This window comes from Cynocephalus volans, chromosome 7 (genome assembly GCF_027409185.1).
Source record: "Cynocephalus volans isolate mCynVol1 chromosome 7, mCynVol1.pri, whole genome shotgun sequence".
In the NCBI taxonomy this organism is placed as follows: domain Eukaryota; kingdom Metazoa; phylum Chordata; class Mammalia; order Dermoptera; family Cynocephalidae; genus Cynocephalus; species Cynocephalus volans.
In genome coordinates this window covers 87,580,712-87,597,780 of record NC_084466.1, presented here as the reverse complement: position 1 = coordinate 87,597,780, position 17,069 = coordinate 87,580,712, and the positions used below count along the sequence as shown (strand labels likewise).

The window sequence follows — 17,069 nt, the reverse complement described above, 5'->3', positions numbered from 1 at the left end:
GAGTGACCCTGTACAAGTTAAAGGCACCAAATTCATCTGGAACTTGGCAAGATGGTTCTCTCTCCTAGGAACAAACTACACTCCACTCACCCGCCTGGCTCACTCCTCCTCCTAGATTCTCAGCTTGAAACCCCTTCCTGACCGCCCAGTCTAAAGGACCCTATTGTTCACTCCCAGCCCCTCCCACAACAGGTCACTGTGAGTAACTGACCAGAGAGCTTCCTCTTGTGCGGCCTGAAGTGTCAGCACCGAGGGCAGGGCGTCCATTGCTTGCCCTCATGTACTGCCTGGCACGCAGGTGCGGAGGCCGAGGCATCTGGTGAATGGCACAGGAAGTCACTCACCACTCTGAGTCTGTGTCCTCAGTTCTACACTGGGGACACTGTGCATGGAAGGTGCTCTTTCTCTGAAGTTTAACATGCAGGTCCAAGTGAAATGTCCCCCAGGGAAGTTCACAGAGACTTGCATAAAAAGTCACACGACTGTGGCATATTATTCAGCCATAAAAAGGAAGGCAAACCCTGATGCATGCTACAACACGGATGTACTTTGAGGACATTATGCCAAGCGAAATAAGCCAGACACAAAGAGACAAATATTGTATGGGTCTACTTAGGTGAGTTTCCTACAGTAGGTAGATTCAGAGAGACAGAAAGTAGAACAGAGGTAACCAGGAGCAGGGGAAAAGGGAGTTATTATTTGGTGGGTACAATTTCTATTTGGGATGATGAAGTTTTAGGTACAGACGTCTGGTGGGTATGTTTGTACCAACAGTGTTAATGTATTTAATGCCACTGAACTGAATTTATAAATGGTTAAAGTGATAAATATTATGTATATTTTAACTCAATTTTAAAAAATGGGAAAAAAAAGTCACCTAACTATTCACATCTAACTCGTATTTGAACAATGGTTCCCTTTCCAACATAGCCACACAAATGAAGAGACCAGACCTAGGGACTGAGCACTGACAGTAGGGCAAAGTCCCCAAGCAGAGTGAAGTCTACACTTCCAGGGTGCTGCACAGCCCCAACCACACTGTCGTTCTCCACCAGACACTGAACCCCGTGGCAGGGAGTGGAGCAGCTGCCGCAGAGCCACACTCTGGGGATTCTTGGGGTGTTAAGCACCCACCTGTCCCACAAACATTCCAATCATAAAATCAACCAGGGCAGGACAGACCAGACATTTCTGTGTTGATGTCTGTATTTATGCATGAGCTGAGAAATACCACGTGGCTGTGCCCTTACACAGAAGCTGGGATCAGGAATCCTGTTTCTTCTTCTTTCTCCCTCAACTTTTTCTTATGAGAAATGTCAAACATACAGAAAGGTTGAGAGGATTATTCAGTGACACCCCATAAACCTCTCACCTGGTTTTCTTCAGTGTAGGGGAGGGAGAGGACACCATCCCCTGCTCTGATTTTCTTTGCATCTCTCGCCACAGTTTTGCAGGAAGCACTGGTCGTAGAAATAGCATAGGGATGGTCCCTGCCTTTTAAAGTGACTTGGTAAACAGCACCTACAGATAAACTGTGCTCTTGTGTGAATAATTTGGAAAGGATGAAACTTTCCCTCAGTTTCATAAAGAATGAAAATATTTTCTCAGCTTGAGGCTTTGTTAGGTTGAAGACAGTGATTTCATGGCCAAATTATGAACTTCTGAAAGAATTTTTCTTGCAAATAATCATCAAATTAAGATTACAACTAGAAATAAGCTACTCTGACACAGTACTATACTATTTTAATAAATCTTGACATATAGGAAATTTTCTTTCATCAAGAATTTTATAAATATTACCCTCATGAATGTGAACTTTTAAAAATGAGGGTATCAAGCAAAGTAAATCTAATTTTGGAAATTTCTTTGGCATCACCAATTGACTTAAATGTATTTTAAGAGGAACTACATGACACTGAAATTTTATAACTAACAACTCACAAAACTTACACATCTCATCCTCAAATCTGGGGCTGAGAAAACTACTAAATTCCATTCTTGATATAGGTGGCTTGTGTAAACACTTGATGTGAGAGCACTATTTTAAGCCACACTTTAATTTGGTCCTACCAAACCCAAATCCAGTCCTGGAAAATGCTATCAGATGTTCAAGAATTTTTATTCTAATTTCTCCTGCTTCACAAACCCACACCGGCTGCCAAACACACATCAAGCACCAACCAAGGAACCAACCAAACCAAGATCACGTGGGACCTGTGCTAAGGACACATGCTGGCATTTTTAAAAACAGAATTTCTTGGACCTAAAATTCCAGTTATTATTTTAATCATATCCCTCCTATAATTAACTAGCAAAGTTGAAACTAAATCAGGCAGGGGCCAGGCCTCCAGCCAGATGCTAAATGTCAGAATCATAAACGATCATGTGGATACACCACTCCAATACTGTCCAGGCCAGGAAGCCACAGGCCAAGGGCTACCCCTCATAATGAGGGTCTCTGAGGAAAGCAGTGATTGCATTCCTCTGGGGATGCAGGAAAATACACTTTAGAGAATTCCCACTCTCCACTGAACACCGTCATCATGAGGCCTCAGTAGGTTTAGCAGAGCCATATGTGTGCTACACACTGTGCTGGACATATGAGGTTTCACCTAGCTAGAACAGGATCTCACCTCTAAAAAAGCTTACAGTCTAGGGGGAAGACACCACCACATTCTCTATCAGACAGCTTTGTACATGATATTTGTATGATACATACTATGCAAACACGAATGGCATAAAAATACAGAGTTACAGAAGTCTGTACTCAAGAGATCTCAACAGAGTGACCAGACTGTAGATAAAGTTATTGAGTTCTTTAAAGCATTCCTCGCCAGCACCTCAGGGCCAACCCAGGGTCCTAAGGTATGGAGCTAGGGACCGGTCCTCCCCCCACAAGCAGGCACACCACCAGCTAAGGAGCATGCCAAAAACATCACCTCCATGTGGGTGGCCCACCACAGCCACCACAATAACCACAGCTGCCACAAAAGCGCCTAGACACCACAACCACCATGCAGATGGTCCAGCCACTGGAGTACATTGACACAAGGAGAATCACCAGCAGAGACCAAAGAAAAGAAGAGGATATCTCTCTCCACAAAGCCCATTCCAGAGTGACAGAAGAAGCATCTGCTCTATGATAATATTGGGGGACCTGAGCATACCTCTCAGCATTGGACAGACCATTTGGGCAGCAAATCAACAGAGTAACCATTACTCTTTCAGAAGGAGAGAAGAAATCTAGGGTTATCAGTGGGGGGAGGGGGAGGGAGAGGGGGATGGGGAGAGATTGGACAAGGGGCATAAAGAATAAGTACGATTTGTAACTATATATGCTAGTAATATTGATTTGATCAACATACGTCAACGTTGAACCCCCAAAATATGTATAATCAGTTATGATTCGACGTTTCTTTCAGATATACCCCAGCTAGGGAGTCAGAACACCCACTGCATTTGAAAACCACTGCTACAGGCAGAGGTAATAAACACTATGACTGTCCAAAGAATCCTACAGGTGTGCCTATTTCTATGGAGGAACGCAATTCTTCAGGGAGGTGTTGAGATTATTTGGAGAAAGCCTCCTAGAGAAAGGAAGATTTCACCAAAATTGGAATGGCTGAAGGGCTATGATTTGATGGAGAAAGTGTAAAGCTATTCTTGGAGTCTGGAACTTCCTATGAAAAGGCTCAAAGAGGAGAGAAAGGTGAACAGACAGACAATAATGGGGAGGGGGCAGGTGCTCTCTTGGCACATTTAATGAAAAAACAGGAGTGAGACTCAGAGGTAGGATGGCATTAATCAGCAATGGATGGGCCGAGCCCATGGCGCACTCGGGAGAGTGCAGCGCTGAGAGCGCAGAGATGCTCCCACCGCGGGTTCGGATCCTATATAGGAATGGCCCGCGCCCTCACTGGCTGAGTGCCGGTCACGAAAAAGACAAAAAAAAAAAAAAAAAAAAAAAAAACCACCACCACCACCAACAAAAAAAGCAATGGACCATGCTGGCCCTTAGTATTCCTGGTCGAGATAACTGCCTGGAGGTAGTGAGGCTCGATATTCCAGATAGAGGCCCACTCCATTCAAAATCCAACTTATATTCCTTAAGAAGATCCTTACTACCCTACCTGATTTAGGGTCTATAGGATCTGCACTATGCCATAGTATTGTAATAATCAGTATAACAATAAATACAAAGCACTGCTACAAAACAAAAGATTTTTCCTTTTTCCTCCAGAAAAATTCCTAAGTATTCCTATGTATAAAATTCCTATGTATATGTCAAATATTGGCACATGAACAAAAAGTATATTAAAAAAACCATTTGTCACAAGTTAGCATGGTCTAGATGGTAACCAACATAAAATCTTCACAGAGTGAATAGCAAACATTAACCAATGCCAAATTTCCATCCTAATTTTAGCATCATAACCAATATCATAATTGCCAACATTACCTTGTTTTATTAATACTTTCAAAATGAAACTATAAATCAAATAACATTTGCCTTAAACGTACTGCAAGAATGGCTAACACTTAGTGAAACTAGTAGCCCAAGCAGGGAGCCCCTCACAGGGCACTCTACGTAACAAAGCCCAACACAGAGAGCGGCAGCCTAGCAAACAACGGCCGGCCCGGACCTGTGCAATTGGGAGGCCCAGTTCTGTTCAGAAGAATTACTAAGCAATACATTTTTGAAAAGGAAGGAGATTCAGAGAACTTTTAGAGCTGAAAGTCAGTCACTTCAATCAAGCCTGATCCCTTCATTTTGTTGATCAGGATATTTCACTCCTTTTCAGAACAGATTTACATCAAGACAGAGTAAATGCACTGAATTTATCTTCTGTATTTATTCAAGCCTATTATTTTTAAAAGTCAGTAAGGAATATTGTTTATAAGTTTCACATTATAATAACCATGAAATAAAATATAAAAGCAGCTTTTCAAAAATTGTGTTGGTCCGCTTTTTCCAATACAAAACAGAACCCCCTACCCACCTCACCTCAGATTCCCAAAATCCTTCCTATGCATTTATGTTGAATTAATCAGCTTCAACCCCCATCCCACTCCTCTGTAGGACTGAGGATTGCCCAAGGCTGGCTATTTACAACACAGCATTTAAAACAACAAGGCGTCTTATTGTAAAAGCATTCCCCTCCCACCAAAGAAAAGTCCCTCCCATCAACCCTGTGATTTGCTAAGCACAGAAATATGTACAGCTCTAATTTACACTTAAACTATTTCAAACTAGACGGTGAAGGTAGAGGAATCCCTTCCAGTTCTTTATTCTATGATTCTAGTACTTCAACTTAATGCATGACAGCCTCTGCTCGGATACCATTTTAAATTGCTTGAACGTTTTGAAATTTATTAAATGTTTAGCAATTTAATTTCACAGGGATGGTGGTATATGCATTAAATAGTGCTTTCTGTACCTGGATAATAAGACAAAATTTTATGAGGCTGAATAACATAACATCTTGTTAATTATAGTTAATTTAAAACAAGCTTTCTAAAAGTCTCTGCATTCTTATTTTGGGAGATTTTTCTGTTACTACCTTATTTACAGCAGTTGCTAAAGAAAAAAACATACAAAGCAGCTCAGTATCTTCATTTAGCACTCAAAAACACTGAGCTATCATTCAGAGATTTAAGCTGAGATTAAACAAAAAATATGAAGCAAGATCTATTTAATACAAATTTCCTAATAATCTGCCACGAGTGACTTGTTCCATTACTAAGCGGAAGGCCCCTAATCTACTAAATTAAAATTTTAAACAAAACACCTGTGTAAAATCAGGTATGCTTTGGTGACTTTCCATTCAAATTTCAGTTTAAGTTTTAACAAAATGTGGACAAACTTTCCTTTAAAAATGTACATATTTGATAAATACTTTATGAGGAGAGCTAATCGACTACTAATTTGAATTTTTTACCTGCCAAATGTATACTCTCTGGCTTAATAGTTAAGATTAAATAATTTTTAAAACTGTAGACTATTATATTAACACCGTCACTTACATGTTTAGAGAAGTGTGAAAATGTAAAAGTTCTCGTTCAGAATTTTTGTGAACAAAATCTACAAATAAAGTCTTCCACGGTGATGCCTGCCAGAGTATGTCATCTGAGGCCTCAGAACACGCTGCCAGCAGCCCAGGTCACCGGGACCCGGTGACCCGTGGCCCGGCGGTCCCGGTCAGGTGTTTTACCCTCTTCGGGGTCTACTCTCCCCACGCCCCCCAGCCCGCGGGCCCCTGTCCCCGGGCACTGAAGACCTGGGACCCACAACGAAAGGTCTGCTCCAGGCCGGCACTCCGTTCCAGCCCCGCGGCCGGACTTCATCCCGGGGGGCCGAGGTCCTCCTGAAGTCCCGGATCGCGGCTGGAGGAAAGGTGAGCGGCAAGATGTGAACTGTGTCAGAATGCGCCTCTCCAGGGGCCCGCTGCAGAAGCAACCGCGGGTAAGGCTGCACCAGAACAGAACGACGGGCCCCAGGAAAGTCGGCTAAACTAGGGCGCAGGAAAGTTGTGTTACGCAACGGCCGCCGCTCTCACGGCCACGCACGCGCCCCTGCAGCTCGGCCGCGTCCCGCCAAGGCCGGAGGGCACGCGCGGTGATCGGCGCGGCGCCGCGTGGGGGACCGGGGGGTGGACCGCGCGGCCCGTGGGACAGCGGCTCGGCCTCTGTGGAACTGGATGGCCCGTGGGGTCGACGGCGCGGCCCGTGCGGGACAAGGTGGTGGAAGAGCGCACCCGGGAAGGGGTCGGCGCAGCTCCGGGCCCACGGCCGTGGGAATGCTTGGCCAGTGGGACGACGGCGCGGGCTCCGTGGGGCTGATTGGCCTGTGGGACGAAGGCGCGGCCCGGAGGGACGGCCCTGGCTCTGGGGAACAGCGGCACGGCCGGACGCGAAGTCCCGGGGCTGTCAAGGGCCCCCGGCCGGGCGTTCGGGTAATAGCCGGGCCCCCCGGGACCGTGGAGGCGGGGACGCGCCCGCGCGGACGGTCTGTCGGGTCGCCCCTGCCGGGCCGGGGGCCTGGCCGCCGCCGCCGGCGCACAACAAAGCGGCGCAGCCCCGCCGGTCCCCGCCCGACGCGCTCCCCGCCGGCCGGGCGCTCGCTCCCAACTTCCCCGGCTCCCGGGAACCGGCTCGGCGGGCTCGGCACGGCCCGCGACGACGCGCCGGGGCGGGGCGGGGGCCGTGGGGGCAGGGCGCAGGGCTGCCGACAGACTTCCTCGGCCGCCCCGCTCCCCGCCCCTCGGCCGGGCCGCCCCGCCGCGCCGCCCCGCCGCGCCGGACGCCCTTCCCAGAGCCTCGGCCCGCGGCGGCCCGAGGGTGGGCGCACGGAGCCCGGGGCTCCGCCGGCCCGCGGAAACTTTCGCCCGGCCGCCGCCCCCAGCCCCACGCCCCCCGGCCCGGCCCCCTCACCTCCTGGGGCGCGGTCTATACCCTTGGGGGCGTCCTGGCCCAAGGCTGCGGGGCCTCGCGCGCCGGGAGACCGGGCGTCGGTGGCTGGAGCTGCTGCTGGCCCCGCAAGGACGGCGGAGCCCCGGGCGGCGCGGGCGGCGGCTGCTCCATCTTCCCGGGGCGCTCACGCCGCGGTTCCAACGCGCAGACCCAAGTGGGACATTCGCTACATTGTTGGCATTCCACGGGCGTCACGTGACCCCGCCTCCCGCGTCACTCTCGGCCGCATACCAGCCCGGGCGGGGCGCCTGCGGCTCGCTGCTCGCGGCCGGCCGCTCGCTCGGCCCCGCCCGCCGCCGCTTCCTGCCTCCCGGCCGTGGCCGCTACCTGCCCGCGGCCTCCCCGCGGGCCTGCGGGAGCCCGCCCGGGCCGTGCGGACCCCTGATCCGGGTTGTCACCGCCCCCAACAGCAGTGCTTGCTGTCTTGACTGTACTTGTATTAAAAGTTGGTAACTGCCGTTAGAGACACGGTTTTCTTAAGCATCTCATACCGGTCTTGGTGAAGAAAGTCGTTTAACAGGCCTGAAGGAGTCACCATGTTACCAAGTAGCTGCCAGCCCCTGAAAGTACGAGCAGAAAAGGACAGACAGCTGTTGAGACCATGGAATCAAGCAATAAACAAGGACATCTAATGTACATAGATTAAATTTCATCAGATCTAACGTGACTCTCCCCCGGCGCGGGTACAGTGCATGACAAGTGTGCCAGGCTGTGGGGGCAGAACGGTGCTGCATAGCAGCAAGTCGGCCTGCGGTTGCTGCGCTCACTCCACCGCTCCTCGCCGCTCAGCTGAGGGCTGTGTACCTGGCACCAGGACATGAGCAGGGATTGTGCCAAGGAGTGGCAATAATGCACTGGAAGCCGAATCCTGCCCACTTCCGGCCCCCTTCTAACATCACGCTTCCTACCACCTACAGTCTGGGGCCAGCGACGCTGAGGGCTCATATACCTTTAAAAGTCAACCCAATTTCTTCCTTAATGAATAAATTCTTGTGAAAGTTTAAAATTTCAATCTCGGAAGAAACAGTAACGAAGGTCATTATCTCCCGACTGTTTTAGCAACCTCACCAGCCTGCGATCCCTGGTCCCCCTCTGAATTCTCTCTAAATGCCTTAAAGCGTTATCTCTTCCGTGGACTCTTCTCTGAGCTCTGATAAAAGCGATTTAATGGACTCTTCTTTTGAGCTTCTTTGGACTCTTCCAGAGAACTCTTCTTTGAGCTCTGATAATTAATTAAACCGTTATCGTGTAGCTTAGAATTCAATTTCATTTTTCTGTCTTATCCCGTGTGCTGCTCAGACATCTTGCACGATATTGGCCGCAGAATAACTCTCCAGCCGGTGGTCTGTAACTGAGACCCACTTGCTCTCACCTGTGCAGCTTTTCACTCTTACCCTGACCATACTTTCTCCACCCCCACCCCAAGCCATATGGCTGGCTGCCAGTCTTCCTTTGTGTGTGTTTAAAAGTCCTGCCCCTCCTCTTCAAAGGTGTAAACATAATTTTTAAAAACACTTGTCAAATGATAAATACTGTAAAAGGGATTTAATGGACTTTAAAATTTGTGTGTAAAATACCTAATAAAATTTTTGCACGTACAATAACCAATATAGCATTGTTTGCAATAGTGAAAAATCAGGAACAACGCACATGATTAATGATAAATGAGTAGGAGATAAAAAGTGCATATTCAAATGATGGAATATATGCAGTAGCTAAGTGAATGGGCTAGCTCTGTACTTGTCAAAGGATAAATGATTGTAGATAGAATTTAAAACCAATGTGGAATGAGGAAGAGCAAGTTGCAGAACTATGTATACACTATGACACCATACTTATAAATAAACAAAATCCCTCAGAATCTATACTAATCACATACTTTATATCAGTATAGATAAGGCCCGCAAGAATACACACCAAACTCATGACAGCTGTTGCCTTTGTTGAGGGAAGGAGGGAAATTGAACTGAGGAGAGAAAAATGAGGACTTCAACTATATAATGTTCTCTTTTATTTAAAAAACTGAAACAAGTGTCAGAATCTTAAAAGTTGTTGATTCTGCTTGCTTGGGTTCAATAATGTGATTCGTTGTGCATTTTTTGAAATGTTATTTGTTGTGAATTTTTTTAAATCTTAATTTTTTCAAATAGAGACAAATTGGAAACAAGTAAGTTTCCAAGCTAGGCCCTTGGTTCAGGAACTGCCACACACTGATACAAGAGAATGTCATGTTAATGATTTTGTGGCTATGGTTTATTGACATGGAGTCATTCATTCCTTCTGGTTTTCTGCTTTTTGGTTTTTGTTTTCTTGAGTATCTGCTATGAGCCATGTGCTAAACTAGACACTGGTGATACCATGGTGAGCAAAACCACAAGATTTATCCCCTGGTGGAGCTTACGGTCTGGCAGATGTGTTCAAGAAAAAAAAACAAGTGACAAAATAGAGTATAGTATCTAATTTTGTGAAATAATATAAAAGTTAATTTACATATATAATAAACCATATAAAAATATATGTTTATTATTCATATATAAAATAAATTATATATATATATATATTTTTTTTTTTTTTTAATTTTAAGTCCAGAAAAGTATACAGCAAAATGTCAAAAGTGGTAGTCTCTGGCTGTAGCAATTCTAGGTGATTTTTGATACATCTACAATAATAATTGTTATAATTCTTGATACTTCTACAATAGAATAGTTAACAGCAAAAAAAATTTTTAATTAATTAGCTAAATAAGTACATCCACATAATGTATACAGCTGAGAAGAGGAGGAAAAGAGATGGTGCAAGACCAGCTGAGCACAAAGCCTACAGCAGTGGCAAAATTACAGTGTATAAATCAAATGATTAACATAGTCTGTACATGTGTGTGTACATGTGTGCGAGTGTGTGTATGTCCTTACTCTATACCAGGTGCTTACCTAAATTCATGTACTATCTCATTTAATCCTCAAAATAACCAAGTTATTAATCCCATTTTATAGACGAGGACCCTGAAATGCAGACAGCACAAGTGACTTGCCCAAGATCACAGATCTAACTCCAGAGCTTGGAAGAACTAGATTTTTCTTTTTTTAAAAAAGATGAGCAATAAGGGGATCTTAACCCTTGGCTTGGTGTTGTCAGTACCACGCTCAACCATTGAGTGAACCGGTCATCGCTATAGGATCTGAACCCGTGGCCTTGGTGTTATCAGCACCACACTCTCCCGAGTGAGGCACGGACCGGCCCTTAGAAGCACTAGATTTAAGTCTGTCTCTCCAGGCAATCTCAAAAAGTTGTGATCACAGTATACTTGTCAATAAGGAAACTGAAACCAAATTCCTTTATACTTTGAGGGAAGAGGGATGGACTGTGTGGAGTGAGGAAGAGGGGAGCTGAAGGACCTGTGTTTCCAGCAGAAACACCAGAGCAGAGAGAGGCACAGGCTGGCAGATACAGGGAGTGCACTTGCCCCTGAGGCACCTGCAGCTATGGGGCCAGAATGGTTTGGGGCCCTGAGGCCCCTACAGAATATCCCCTAAGGCTAACTGCCCCCTCTCTACCTTGGCTCTGAATGCAAGAAACGTGATTATTAACTCAGCTCTTTATACCTTAGTGCCTGGAAAGCAGGCTCTGGTCTTCAGACACAATTTTTGGCTTTTGGAAAGAAAAAACCTCCTTGTTAATAATCAGCATGGAGACAGTAAATCTGCCTAACTACAGAACATTCTCTACGGATCATTGCAAAAAAAATAAGTAGGGTCAGATCATGAAATGCCTAGAAAACCAGGAAGAAGGCATGTTACACTGATTTGTTTAATTTGTTTAAGAGTTCTTTTATACCCATATATTTTGTCTCCTTAACTAGATTATAAATTCCTCAAGAATAGGGACCATATTCTCCTCCAAATACTGTATATAAAAAAAACCTCTTAATGGCTATATTGAATGTATTGAATGCATTTTTAAAGGCTGCTTTAATATATCAAACATCAAAGTTGAAATACTACTTGTTTTCCTGGGTCTGCTTGGGAAATCTCCTGCTCCAGTGTTCTTTGGAGATTTTGGTTCAGCAAACATGTAGAACATCTAGAGAAGACTAAACAATATTACTTCTACTAGTTGGGGACTCTGTTTCAATGATGAATTTGAACTCTTTGTTTTTTTTTTACCTTTTTATTATGATAAATATAATATAAAAGTTACCATTTTAACCATTTTTAACTTTACAGTTCAGTGGCATTAAGTACATTCACAATGTAATACAAAATCACCACCGTTCCTTTCCAGAACTATTTCATCATTCCACCCTCTGTACCTACTAAACAGTAACTCCTCATTCCCCCTTCCCCTCTCTTGTCTGTATTTTGAGGGATTTTTGTTATTCTTAGTTGTTGTGAAATAATAAGACACACACACACACACACACACACACACACACACACACACACACACACACACACGTCTCTGCCCCCAGATCCTGAGACAGCTCTCCTAAAACCCTTGTAAATAGAGGTGCTAGGAAAATCTTTTGTTCTAATATTTGGTCTTTGGTCCCAGTTCCTGACACAGAACTCATAAATACCTTGGAATTTCCTGGGTGATAGGAGCATCTTTTGTTTTTGGTGGCCTTCTGGATGGGGGCTGGTCACCAGGAATACCAAGCTGTGATTAGAAGCTTGGCACATTCAGCCCTAGCCCCCATCCTCTGGGAAAGGGAGAGGGGCTGGAGATTGAATTAATAATCATGCCAACATGATGAGGTCTCTATAAAAATCCCTGAGCTTCAGGGTTTGGGGAGCTTCCAGGTTGACGAACACACCTGTGTGCTGAGAGAGTGGCACACCCCAACTCCATGGGGACAGAAGCTCCTGCACTCAGGACCCTTCCAGACCTTGCCCTATGTACCTCTTCATCTGGCTATTCATCTGTATTCTTTATAATATCCATTTTTAATATCATAAACCAGTAAATGTAAGTATTTCCTTGAGTTCTGTGAGCCATCCTAGCAAAACAGTTGAACCTGAGGAGGGGTAGTGAGAGCCCCAATTTATAGCCAGTTGGCCAGAAGCATAGGTGACAACCTACTACTTCTGATTGGTATCTGAAGTGGGGGCAGTCTAGGAGGACTGAGCCCTTCACCTGTGGGGTCTGTACTAAGTGCAGGTTAACGGTGTCAAAATTTAATTGAATTATTATAGGACACCCAGTTTGTGTCTGCTGGAGAATTGCTCGGTGTATGGGGGAAAAAACCCACACAGTTTGGTGACCAGAAGTGTGTTGAATGTTGAGTGTGAATGTAGAAGGAAAAACTTTTTTTCCCCCTCAGTTGGCTTTTCCTTTACAATTGTTTTGCCTCTGTTAGGTAATCAGCTAATTTTTTTTTCTGCTATCAAGATTTCAGCCTTTAGTAGTATATTACACCTTACTAATTTTCAGCTTCAGCTTTTAATCTGCTGTTAGCTAAGAAACATTACTCAGCTTATCAAAATTGTATGTAAAGTAAGGGCTAATAGAACTTCTTATCCCTAAAAGCTTCTCCTATGCAGAGAAGTACTGGAACTTTGTGATGGCTATTTCAATTATTAAAAGACCCTTTGCTTTCTGTTCTCGGTCATTTCCTACAGGATTTATATTATGGGAAGTCAGACTTATGGAAAAGTGAAGTATTATTTTTAAGAGGGTCTATTTTTATAGATAGATGAATAATCAGAAATATTCATATCTTGTATTTTTTAAAAGACCTTATTGAACAGTTTCTACCACTAGTTTTCTTTTTACATTTAATTTAATTCTTAAAATTATGGTGAAATATGCAAAACATAAAATTTAACATCTTAACCATTTTAAGTGTAAGAAATCTTATTTTTTACAATAATGAATACAATTTGTATACCAGAGGGAAAAATCCCCACTATAGTATTAAATTTCAATTCTTATGTGTGTTTTCAAGTATGAAAATCATGAGAGGGTAAACTTTTCTCTGATTTTAATTTATTTCTAATTGCTTTACTTTGAGCTATTTTGGAAAACAGAACCTCCTGGAAAATGCAGCAATAGCCTCTATGCATAGTTATGGGAAGGCCCAGGGTTCTAGCAGCTGTCCAGGGCAGCCACCTGGCCAGTCCTCACAGACCTGCCTTTCCAGCTGCCTCCAGGGACACCAAGTGTAGCTTCATTCTCTAAATAGCCACTCTGCTCCTCAGATGAGTATTAAAGTATGTGGTTGCATAAGTCAGAATTGCTCAATAATTTGAGAAGATTCATTCCCAGAAGACCTCAAAGAAACACTGTGAAGATACAAATCACATTCTGCATTTAAAGAATTTTTGTGTTGATACTTTACATCATTAATATAAGAACTGCTAAAGCAATTTTTTTTCTTGCCAAATCCCCCATTAGCTTAGTCTTCATGCTGAGTGAGCTATGACAACACCACCAGCTATTTACTTATTTCTCATTACATTTATGGTTCGCTGCAACTTCTATTTCATTTGCAATCATGAGCAAAATGCTGTTGTGTCTATAATTGAAAGAAAAATTCCATTGAAAAGGTGAAGTTTTACCTCTCATATGCTCCAAAACCTCCCATCCAGATTTTTAATTTAATCTTTGGCAATAAACGGTGGTAAAACTTGCTTTAGGAAGAACAAAAAATGTAAGGGCTGAACTCTTGTCTCAACTAAACCAATTTCTATAACAAAATTAACATTTTCAAAGTCACCAGGAATCATCTGAGCTAATCTAAAGTGACAATAAATATTTAATTGTGTAATTATAAAGGAAACATTTTCATGATTTATTTTTAACTTTGAATTTAAAATTAACTACTAAATGCTGTTTTGGTTGTTAACAGTTGCTTTTAAGATCAGGTATTTTGCTTTATCAACCAGATCTGAAAAAGAAAAACTGAGTGTGTTATCTTTGGGTACATGATAAATGGGTTTTGATAATGAAAACCATAATGAGATGATAATAAGGTGATTTCACATGCAGAAGTGGAAGCAAGCCAGTGACAAAGAGACTGCCAAATTTCAGAGAGCAGAGGGAGGCCGACACAAATCAGGAAGCAGTCTTTGCAGATTATATTTGATAGTTGGTAACCCCAGGCCAAGAAAAGTTTCTGGTTTGGGTGTTGGGACTCAAAATACTTCCAAGAGCTAGCAGCCATTAGAAAGACAGAGGTGGGAGGAGATCTCATGTTTGAGGTAAAGATACTTGGGAAGGCAGAAGGGCAGAAACCAAGTCACAGAGAAAGCCTGGTATTTGAGGCATGCAGAGAATGGACTTCTGAGAGAGTAAGGAGGATGTTAGAGAAATAAGGCCATGAAGTAAACAGAGAAGTGGGCAGACGAGGTGGCATAGCTCTGTCATTACGTGCTGTCAGATTAACACTTGGGTAGGAGAAGAGCTGAAAAAAACATTTGGGAGGTATCAGAGGAGGTGAGGGAAAATGAAACTGAGCTCAGGTGGAGAGAGGAGCCTGGAGGGCTGCACTGTGGTGGGCAGCATACAGTGCCCGGCGTTCACAGCACAGGATGGAGCATGGGACAGATCTACCCGGAAGCCCACTTCAGGGACAAACAAGATCTTGAGTTTGCTTTGGTCAGCCTACACTTTCTCTCTGGTATTTTGCATAAACAGGAGTTTTTGATGTTTCCATGGATAACAAAAGTTATAATTTGCATCACAAAGTCCCATATTTTCATTTCCACATGGAGGTCTTGATGAACTTTCAAAGTCAATATGGTCTAAAGTGGAATGCACATATTCACTCAATAAATAATTACTGGGCACCTACAATACAGACATGTAGGCAAAAGTAGACGTTATTGTGGAGCTTACCAATCCAGAGGGAGAGGTAAATAACAGTCAGATAATGCTACAAACATGGAAATTTGGGGTTGTGATTAATAACACAAAAGAAAGATGCATTTTCCATAAAGAGCTTACACAGAGGGGATGTGAACTGGTCTAAAATCAGGAAGCATGTTAGCTGAGACGTGAACAGCGAGAAGGACAAGATGAAGAACAGAGAAAGTATTCCAAGAGGGAACGGCATGTGGGAAAGCCCTGGGCAGGAGAGGACATGACCCAGCACTTCAGACACTCAAGGAGACGGGGGTGGGGAGGGGCTCGACAGCCAAGCGTAGAGATGGAGAGGCGGGCAGGGGCCAGGCAGGCTACATGGGGTTTTGTGGGTCACGTTAGGGATTTTGGTCTTTATACATAGAACCAGGGGAAGTCATAGAAGAGCCTTAAGCAGAGGAGAGGCATGCCCTGATCTGATGGGGCTGCTGAGTGGAGAATGGGTGGGAGCCAGGAGGAGGGGGCAGCTGGGTGGCCAACTTACTGCAGCCATTGAGGAGAGAGGCAATGCGTCATGGACTGGGATGGTGTCTGTGGATGTGGAGGACAGTGGAAGAACGAGAGAGAGATCAATGGTAGGACTTTCAGACCCCACAATGGATTGCTCTGTAGACAAGGGAGAGGACTGGAGGGTGATGGTGCCATCCATTAGACTGAGAGCATACGTCTGTTTTGCAGTCATCTTTGAGACTGAGTGGAGCAAACGGAGATGCCATGAAGGCAGTGGCGGACGCTGATTGTAGCTCTAAGGAGAGATCTGATCAGGAGATAAAAGTCTGTGAGCTGTCTGCACATATTCTGGGTGGTCACTGAGGCTGAAGGTGTAGATGAATTTGCCTAGGTGGACAGCAGAGAGGGAGAGGGGAGGGGATCTAAACTGAGGAAATGCAACATTTCATGGTGATGTAGAGGGGGGTGAGCCTCTCCAGGAAACAGATAAGCTGCCAGAGAGCTGGAGGAGAGTGTGGTTTCACCGAAACAAGGTAGGCAGGGTGTGGGGGAAGGGGAAGAGTGTTTCAAGGAGGCAGGAATCAACAAAGATATATGCTGCTAAAAACTCAAGTAAAATGACAGCTGAAAAATATCCACTGAATGCAGACATGGTGGTCGTGAGAACCTTAGCAAGAGCTCTGCTGGTAGACTGAAGAGAGTAGAAGCTGGATATGAGAGGGTGGTGGTGAGAGAGGGAGCAAAGGACACAGAAATCTGCTGAGAAATCTAGCCGGAAAGGCGAGGAAAGTGACCAAGTGGAAGCTACAGAGAATAAGGGCTCAAGGGGAATACTTTTTTTTAAAATGAGAGAATCATATATGTTAATATATGATAATATTGTATTGCTGCAGTAACAAATTACCATAAAACTAGTGGCTTAAAACAGCATGTATTTATTACCTTATAGTCCTATAGGTCAGAAGACACCATCTACAGTACAGGTGCAGAATGGGCCTCGGATGGGAGATCACAACATCACCATCCCTTTCATTTTTAGACCTGCTGTGGTTTGAATGTCCTGCCAAGCTCATGTTTGAACTTAGCCCTCAGGATGGTGGCAGAAGGTGGGGCCCTTAAGAGGTGATTGGATTGTGAGGACTGTGCCCTCAGGAATGGATTGATCCATTCATGGAGTGGTGGTTTAATGGTGTGATATTGTAAAAGTATATTTTTGGTTTTCATCCCAATCTGCTGGCACACAACTCCTAAAATCCTTAGAATTTCCCAAGTGATGAGTCTCTTTGTAT

The 17,069-nt window shown here is 44.4% G+C and overlaps 1 protein-coding gene across 1 annotated transcript in view; it reads right to left on the bottom strand.

The window, feature by feature from the left end:
* The window catches only part of LATS2 (large tumor suppressor kinase 2), a 74,084-nt gene extending 66,436 nt beyond the window's left edge, over positions 1 to 7,648 (bottom strand). Inside the window, exon 1 of the mRNA XM_063102344.1 lies at positions 7,432 to 7,648. The gene's annotated coding sequence lies outside the window, so the exon portion shown is untranslated. The remainder of the gene's footprint in view (positions 1 to 7,431) is intronic.
* Between the last annotated feature and the right edge of the window lie 9,421 nt (positions 7,649 to 17,069).